We start from the raw sequence: 9,677 nt of genomic DNA, 5'->3' as shown, positions 1-9,677 counted from the left end.
ATGATAGATATCTGTAGATAATATTCAGTAGATCTAGACCAGTGACCTAGCACTGATATTTACCCTGGAAATTCTCTTACCCTCTCTGAAATTTTTTACTCCGTTGTTAAGCATGGATAATAATAATCTTTACCTGCTTTTTTTTTCTTTTCTAGTATCATTGTTAGAATCAAATGAGATAATTTATTTATCATGGGTATAAATCTCAATTTCACACTTGCAGACAAGCAAGGCATATCACAATACTTTATATTATAATAATATGTGTAATACATTATATGTTTTATTTATTTATTTTTAAGATTTTATTTATTTATTTAACAGAGAGAGAGACAGCCAGTGAGAGAGGGAACACAGGCAGGGGGAGTGGGAGAGGAAGAAGCAGGATCCCAGTGGAGGAGCCTGATGTGGGGCTCGATCCCAGGACTCCAGGATCACACCCTGAGCTGAAGGCAGACACTTAATGACTGAGCCACCCAGGCGCCTCCATTATATGTTTTAAATCAACTTAATTTTATCTTCGAACCCCCATCAAGTCAGCAAGGAAATCACCTCAGTCATTTTGGGGTCTCCCTTACCCCAGCAGAGTATAGTGGTCCAAAAGACTTACGGGGAGCCAAGCTCATGAAAACCACATCTCCAGTCATACTAGATATCATTGACCCCTGAGGCATGCAATCTCCCTATCCCCCTATCTCCCTATCTTCTTCATCTGGTCTTGGAATTTTGGAGGACTGGGAGCTGGACCAGAAATATATTCCTGCCAAACTGTTCTAAATGTGATTTTTCAAACACAGAAATCTCCCCCATCCCAAGTCCTGCATATTTGTGCATTTGGGTCCCACTGTCTGGAATGCCTTGCATTTACTGTGACCAGGGCTATTAAAAAGCCCAAAACATTCTTTAAGACTTTGCTCAAACATTACTTCTTCTATTACATCTTTTTTGATCTGCAGTGGCCTCGTCACTGTGCCTGTAAATCCGTATTTTTAAATCTATAGAAACACCTAATACAAGGTATTCTAGGTGCTTGCTTGTGATTGCCTTTCTTCCTCACTAGATCATGAGCTTCCTGAGAGAAGGAACTCTGTTCATTAATTGTCATATTCTTTAAATTTAGCACAAAGCTCAACCTTGTCGCACATCCAAATATATATTTGTTGAAAGAATCTCAGCATTTCCTCTCCCTCTCTTACACTCTGCGTTCCAATTCCATTGACATTTCAGTCCATCCTACTGACTTAGTTCTCTTCTGTTCTTATGCCTCTAGGTGTTATGTGTGTGGGTATATCTGACGTATCATATGCATTATGTATATGACATTGTGGGCAATACTAGGGAGCAAAATCATTGTGTCGAAAACTGGTAAATGAGGAGCAAAAATCCGGCATTTACCCTGCCTATCCTCGACAAACTATTCTTCAGGGTAACCAAATAGTTGATGTAGATACTTCTCTTCATGAAATGATAGACTTACAATATCACCATTTTACAGCCGCTAACAAACTAGTGGATCCGAGAAATGGCTGTTAACATCTATAAAAATAAAGAACTAAATAGCATGTGACTCCTAGTTGAATAACATTGTTTATGAAGCATTCTTCATAAACCTGAATCAGCCTCTAGATCTCCCAGCTTACGGGATTCCTTTTGAAACGGACAAACTGTAACATATATTTATAAGATAGGGATATTTGAAAGAGAAATATTAAAAAGATGTGCAAATCCAGTGTTATTACAAAGACATCAGAAAGTGGCCTTATTAAATAAACTCGTTTTTCAACTGCATTTATAAGTTATACAAGTGTTTTTGTTGAAATTTGTCTAATAACTTCTCATCTTCCTCATGAGATCAGATTTTCTTGTAAACTGATAAAAAAAATAATACATTAGACTATTTTAATAAATGGATTCAAAGCCCATAAGAACTTTTTATTTATAAGATTTTTAACAGGAAAAAATGTTTCCAATATTTTTAAAAGTTCAGAGATTAATATTTCAGAGTAAACACATTCATACTACTTTCAGAAACAAATAGCATTTTGTCATTTAACCAGGAAAAATCCCTTAGCGTCCTTTCTTAAAATGATTTCTCCATTACAAATATTTCTTTGAATTTCACTTTTTTAGAATAGGTGTGTGATTTTAAAAAATCCAATAAGTATACCAGTGATATCCATTTATCATCAACAAATTTGAAATATTCTTTTATGTAAAATAAATGCATAGAATAACTTTAAGTCCAAAAACACTTGTTTAAAAAGTTCTCTTAAAGTATTTTGTCTCTCTGGTTGTGAGATGTTTAGACACAAGATTTTCATGACTACAAAATATTTTGAAGGGGTACCTGGGTGGCGCAGTCGTTAAGCATCTGCCTTCGGCTCAGGGCGTGATCCCGGCGTTCTGGGATCGAGCCCCACATCAGGCTCCTCCGCTGGGAGCCTGCTTCTTCCTCTCCCACTCCCCCTGCTTGTGTTCCCTCTCTCGCTGGCTGTCTCTCTCTCTGTCAAATAAATAAATAAAATCTTTAAAAACAAAACAAAACAAAATATTTTGAAGATACTACTGTATCTCAGATGTCTTGCTTTTATGTAGAAGGTATTCTTTATGAGTTTATGCATCCAGCACTTCTGGATTTGCGCACCTTTTGGCCTAAATAGCTTACCTATGAAGGATTCAGAAAACCATGTTTTCTGCACCATATCTGCACAATATCTCTTTGGAATATTTTGTGAAATTTCAGTAGAGAGCAGCTGCTTCATCAGTGGTTACACATCACAGTTATTTCCACAAAACACTGTTTTTATTAACAAAATAATTTTCTGCTGAGAGAGCATCATCTTTGCTGCATCTTTCCTTTGGTGGTTTACAGAAATAAGTAGTTCTTTGTGTATTTCATTGTTGAAATAGAATTGAGAAAATGCTGTCAGCTGAGGCATGTTAGCAACATTTGTGCCTTCCTCCAACGGCATTGCGAAACTCCCAAGCTGGGTGGCTTCTTTCTAATGCTCAAGTCTGTCCATCTGTATCAATCTTGTGCATCTTTCGATGATTTTATGACAAAGGCATGCATTTAAATATGTAACTACATTTTTATGTTCTTTTCTGCGTATTACTTTAGCCATTTTTGTTGTGGCAGGAAGAATAAGCATATCCTTAAAGGCATTTGGCTTTCTGTTTTTCATTATTAAGTAACAAACCTCAAGAAAACATCCTTTAAACATTGATTGTTTTATTTAGTAAATTTTGTAAAATATGGTTGAGTGTCTTGCACTTTTAAGCAATACACAAAGGTATAGATATTTGTTTTTATGTTCTGACTACTTCCCTCAAAACTTCACAGACTAAATATGGGGGAGTCAAGGCACCAGAGGCGATGGGGATAATTAGTAAGTCTTAATTTCCTTGTATTGGAAATCTTTGAATTTTGTATGTACTAATTTATTCCTTATTATTTTCAGATTTTATCAACAGAAGGAGACGTTGTAGTAGTTCTCCCTGTAATCCGAGACTTGGCTTGGATGCTTCTGGTATACAACCTCTACTGTGAGACCACTCCTCTGTCTCGTAAGTTCCTCCTAGGTAGGGACCAACCTGTATTCATATCTGCAAACCTAGATCGATATCCAGTGTTTGGCACTAAACACTGGCACTAAAGCTAAAGAATATTTATAGAGTTAAAAGGAACTGAACTTCTAGAACTTGATTAAGTTATGTATATTCTCATTCTTTCAGAGGAGGAAATTTTGTCCAGTTTACTGTATTTAGTTACCATCTAAAGTTCACATCCCTCTCCTTGTAGTGACATGGATTATAGATCTATCAGTGTTTAATCATAACCAGTTTCATTAAGGTGAGCCATATTTTATCATGATTCTTAAAAATAAGCTCTCCCCAAGCATTTGAAACCTGATTTAAAATGTTATAAAAATCTGCTATATTTAAAAGGTAAACTACAACTGTAAAAAAAAAAAAAAAAAAAAAAAAAGAAAGAAAAGAAAGGGAAAAAAAAGACCCATTTTACTATTCTCAGTGCCATTTTCCAAATTTAAGGAGGCAAGAGGCAAACCAAACAAAACCATTACTAGGGCATGATATGTATGCTTCCCTTGGATATTTAACGACGGATACTAAAACCAATAATATTTCTTTGCCTCCACTTAACAATATCATTAGTTTTAGTCTCTAGAAATATGCCTGAAGTTTAAGACTTCTCTATTATTAACCACTGTTTATTGGCCTTAAATAATAGACTTGGAGCTATAAAAAAAAAAAAAAAAAAAAAAAAAGGATAATTTCTACCTTAAGGCTTTGCTGTGTAACTTGAACCAGGAGCTGAGTGGAAATGTTTCAAGGTAAAGATCCAATTTTAGCTATTAGCTACATTTCTAGTTCACAGATACAATTTTAAGAAGCCAATAACCGCCTAAGTTATGACACTTGAAATTCCAAATTCTAGCTGGTCAATATTTATGGAGCACCCACTGTGTGGAAAATATTGTCATGGCACCAGGGAGAGCTAAAAACAAAGTAAGCTTTTTATGACAAGAAATGAACAATTCAGTTGGGACACCACTGTGTCAAACCCTCAATGTCGTGCTAGTCACTCTGATATGAAATTGAAGGGAGCATTAATAAGTAAACTCACTCAAGTATTTTTATGTTTCTACAACCCGGAGGTCTTGTCCATGATCCTGGCACACCCTGAATGCTAATCACAGCATCCTGAGCGTCCAGACATAGCTTGCTCCTCATTTCCAGCCCAGGTTGGTGGAGCTGGCAAGTTTCCCACACTCTATTTGCATGAAGGCTCTCAGTTCCTCTCCAAGAAATACTGAGTGTGCATTAGAGCTCTGTTTCCAAAGACCAGACTGAAACTCTCAAACAAGGAAGGAGAAAGGAAAGCTGTTCCCACATTTTTGGGAGGATGCCTCAAAAATAAAAGGAGCAACCAATGATAAGCAAAAGGATCATCCCCAACCAGCGGTTAATATGCACCACTGAGCAGCAAATGTCACAAACGGGCATGCAGGAGTGATGGAAGATTCAATCTAGAAAGACGAGAGTGTCAGAGAACAAAAGCACTAATTAAACGTAGATCCAAAAACGGAATGACGAATTGCACTCGTGTTACAAGAAGGCCTCGAATACGGGTATTTCTCCGGACAAGTGTACAGAAGTCCACTCGCGGGAACTCTGACCTGTGGCCTGGGGCGAGGTGGTAACAATATTAACATTTTAGTGGAGTTGGGGCAAATAGCAGACCGTCCTGAATTATTTTAGGAAATCAGAACATGGACAAGGCCCAACAGGAGCAAAGCCCCGTCCAGTAGGGTAGGAGGTTGAAGCTGGAGGAGCTCAGTAATAAGACAGAAAATAGTTTCAGGAAATTGTCGTGGACAATACAAAATGTGTTATTTTGGATGATGCTTCCTCTGGGCGGAGGACAGTCTCGTGTCAAAAACCCTGGAGAGGAAGTCCTGATTTAGAAGGCAGTTATGAGACTGGTAAAAGGCAAAGCTTTCTCTTTTTCTTAGGCCCTAACTTAAACTCAGACACAGAGTTGAGCCTTCGTGCAAGTGTGAAGAGGTTTAGAAGCCGTCCCTGCAACATTTCTTTCTCTGTTCATTAATGAATACAACGAGCAAATGTTATATACCTGGCACAATCCAGGCTGAGAACAAGACCGGTATATTCTCTACATCACTGCGTTTGTATGTTTCTGGGGGAGACTTCATTAGTTAGTTTCATAAATCACAATTTAATGATAATTAAAGATGCTATTAAGAAAACGATGCAGGGTCGGACGAGCGAAGGGATGGGCGGGGATGAGGGCCTATTTTAGGGAAAGTGGTCAGACAATAGTGAGAAGAGGACTTGAAGGGGACTTTAATGTGAACAGTGAATTAGGCCAAAGCTCTGAGGACAGAGTGTCCTAGAGGGGGAAACCACAAGTAAAAAGCCCCAGAGGCTGGCCTGTGCTTGGTGTGCTAGGGAAAGAGAGGAGGTCAGCGTGGAGGGAGTCAAGTGCTGGGAGAGGTCAAGGACGCTGCAGAAGTCAGCAGCCACCCTGCCTTGGAGACGTGTGTGGTGTTTTTAAGGTTTTAAATGGTTTTGAGGTTTTGTTCCGGGTGCTGTGGGAAGCAGTGGAAGATTTTGAAAAGTGAGCAATATGGTCTAATTTAATTCTTTAAAATTATCCTTTGTTTGTTTGTTTGTTTTGCTTTGTGATGAGTGCTGTGTTTGGATCTGCGATCCTCTACCCCCTTTCCTCTGACTGATACCACTATAGCAACAGACTGAATGCCCAATATTTTCCTAATTATTATTCCAGAATGTCTACCAGAGGTTTACATTCTTTCGAGGATATCACACTGAGGAAAATTTTAGAAAGGTAATGAATAAAAACAATCCTTAAAGATGAATTCCATGGAAAGAAAATTTCAAGACATAAAACATTCCCAAAGGTAGTCAAGTTCTTCTGTCAGTACAGAATCTAGCAATGATGGACTACACTTCCTTCTTTAAAAAAAAAAATAGAAAAAAAATCGGTGCCAAAAATTCCTAAGTGATGATCGGAATAAAAATAATCCATTGGAACAGAATTCTGGCAAGAGACTATGCATCCGGATTCAGGAACTGCCCCTTGGTGTTCCCCCACTGCCTGCCGCCTTCTTTTTTTGACACATTTTCCTATTGCGCATTTCCTGTTGCAGCCAGGGACACCTCTCATTTGCCACCAGGACAGGCACCGTGATTTTTTTTTTTAAACCCATTCTACCTGCTTCGTTTCTTTTCATACAGGTCAGTCACTTGGCTATGTCTCTATATTGTCAAAACTTCTAGTTAATTCTCACTACCAAGTGATCCCTTTTTTAAATCACTCCCATGTCTAAACTGAGAACTATATTTAGGATAAATAGACAAGCTTTCAGAAGACTAATTTTCACATGCAAAGAAAGGGTTGAATCCGTCCCACTTAAAGCTGTGTGACTTTGAGCAAATTACCTAACCTGTCTGATTGTCAGTTTCCTCATAAAGCTATTATAAGGGTTAAGTTGAAATATATGGACACTTTTCACATACAATACCGCATACATGGTAGATAATAATAAATGATAGGTTTGTTGCTAATAAGTTGTCAGGGTAACAATTACCAGTGCAGCCTACTATTTTGATGAAAAAAAGAACACAGTGAACCTGTAACAATTTCTGGTCCCAGAACCATCTAAAGAAATTCAGAGAACCATGTAAGAGGACTTATAAGAAGGTCAAGAAGTTATTTGAACATGTAAATATTTTTAACTAAGGTTATATAAATTCACCACATACTAGCTCAAGTTCCACATGTGTATTTTAAGAGTTAAACAAAGAATTTAATGAATAAAATAATATGATTAAACATTTATGAGCGAGAACAATCTTTCAGGATGATTTCTCTATGATGATCTGTTTTACTTACATTCCTCTGTGGGCACACTTAAGTTAAACTCTATGAAATTCAAGAGATTATTTTTCCAAGGATTGGCATCTAGATTATTTTAAAATGACATTTCTTATTTTTAAAAAGAGATCACTTATTATTTCCAAAGGAGTAAAACAGTTTCTTGGCCTTCACCTCTGAACTCTCACCTTCCCAAAAGACATCTCCAGCAATCTGCAAACCCCTCCATATGGAATGATTTAATTTGACAAAGGACAAAAACACCAATTAACTTTATTTTAATTGACTCAACTGTGTGATGTCTGGAAAAGTTGATGACTCAAAAGAAAATATGACAAGAATGTTTTCAGATCAGAGGGAAATTGCAAAACTTTTGGCTAGGCACCAAATAGGCAAACTTTGGCAACATCCTGTCATAAACACCAGGAGAAAATTGCGAGGTATGCAACAATTTATTCAGGACAATTTTTAAAGGGTTTCCATTGGATAAAATGGCCTTTTCTTTTTTCGTTTAATCTTGAGTGCCTGTCTGTGTTTAGTATTCTTCACAATGAACTACTAATTAGAACCAGACCTAGTACAAGCATCTCTGAAATTCTCCTCAGTAACTGCTGACCTGTGACACCCTTATGATTTCTACTGTGAGCCACTATTATGCAGCCACTTGCCTTGAAAAAAAAAAGCAAAAAAACTTTACTGTTTCAGATGGATTAGGACTGAATTGCAAACTTGACTTCTGCCTTAGTGTGGAGTTTCCAGGCCAGTGGGCGTCCTACTCACCTAATGTGTGAAAGGTGAGAGTACTGAGAAAGTATGTGTTATAATGGTTCCAAACTTGGGTTCTCACACTCATCTACATCTCCATTTTTGTAACAGATTTCTCACAAATTAGCTGGGTGCCCTGGAACCTGTTAGTTAATCTTTTCAAGGCTCGGTTTCTCATCTGCAAAATGGAGTTAACAATATTAGTTCCTCTCATTTAGGATTACAACAAGGATAAAATAAAATAAATCATGTAAATTGTTTAAGCACAGTGGACCTAATTATATTAAGTTTTACAGCCATGCCAGTTTGGAAGGGGAAAAATGGTGTTTTTATTTAGACATTCTGGGTTAAGTATCCAACTAGATCAATAACCTTCATTACTTCATAGGGTAGTTTCGCTAAAAAATCAGTCCCTTCCGGCAAACATTGGTTGGTCTGTGGAGTGTATGACAATTAAGTTTCAGCACTGAAATCAGTCAAAATGGCTGCACCAATTTTGTCTGTAAACATTACTCAGGTAAACTTGATTCTGAAATCACATAATTTTGTTGTTTGTTTCTGAACCCTAATTCAACAGCAGTCAGGATAACTAGACCTAAGAAGAACTATAAGAAAAATAATACATTAGTTTTTAGTTAGGCCCCTCATTTCTAGCTATTCAGATTGGTTTACCAAAAAACGATGACTTGCTTGTAAAGAGTTCCCATGTCTTAAGAAATTTATATATATTAAAAGGCACAAAGGAAAGAAAGCCGGACTTCTAAAAAGAGGCAAACTCTCTGGACTTCCTAGGGACAGGTGACCTACAATGATATGCTCACTGTCTGTAAATGTCAACCAGGAGACTCCAAAGGACAATATCCTCACGTCAAACATTCCAAAACCGTTGAATCCAGTTGGGGCAAGTGAAATGATTAATCTGCATGGAGTGTGGAGGCAGAGCAGAAGTGATGCCAAAGGTAACAAGGTACAATAACACAAAGATGTGTAGTTTCAAATGGACATCCTGTGTAGTGTCTAGCAATAGACAGAATCCAAATAATGACTGCAAAATGGTGGTCCCATTGTGCTCCAGGAATTTAATAGAAAAGCTTAGGAGGTGTGAAGCTTCTGGGTGGTCTTTCAGGGGCCTTCAGGAGTATCCCACAAGGCTTGGAGACCTTCGGAATAGATACTACAGAGTTGAAAATGTACAGTAACCAAAGCACTTTTCACCGTCTCAACTCTTCCTCAGAGAAATATACTAAAATGCAGCATCACTCAAGGGGAAATCAAACGTAATCGCTACAGAAAACTTATTTCCTAGCAAGCAGTTTCACTTCTGTCTTCAGATTCGGCAAAATTCAGTGTAGGTTTTATCTTTAACTTGAGCTCTTGGTGATATATTGAGGAAGTATGACATGGAAGGAAAGACTCAAACCAGAGACTTTATATGACTTGTAGCAACAGTTTCTCTTAATTCCAGTTG

General features: G+C 37.5%; 1 long non-coding RNA gene across 1 annotated transcript in view; it reads left to right on the top strand.

Moving 5' to 3' along the window:
- Nucleotides 1-3,350: 3,350 nt before the first annotated feature.
- Nucleotides 3,351-9,677, top strand: part of LOC113252831 (uncharacterized) — a 17,574-nt gene continuing 11,247 nt past the window's right edge. The window contains exon 1 of the long non-coding RNA XR_008957839.1: nt 3,351-3,567. This is a non-coding gene — a long non-coding RNA (uncharacterized LOC113252831). The remainder of the gene's footprint in view (nt 3,568-9,677) is intronic.

The sequence above is a fragment of the Ursus arctos genome, unplaced genomic scaffold (assembly GCF_023065955.2).
Source record: "Ursus arctos isolate Adak ecotype North America unplaced genomic scaffold, UrsArc2.0 scaffold_6, whole genome shotgun sequence".
Classification (NCBI taxonomy): domain Eukaryota; kingdom Metazoa; phylum Chordata; class Mammalia; order Carnivora; family Ursidae; genus Ursus; species Ursus arctos.
Note: the sequence above shows the minus strand (reverse complement) of the source record. Positions and strands in the feature narration are given on the sequence as shown.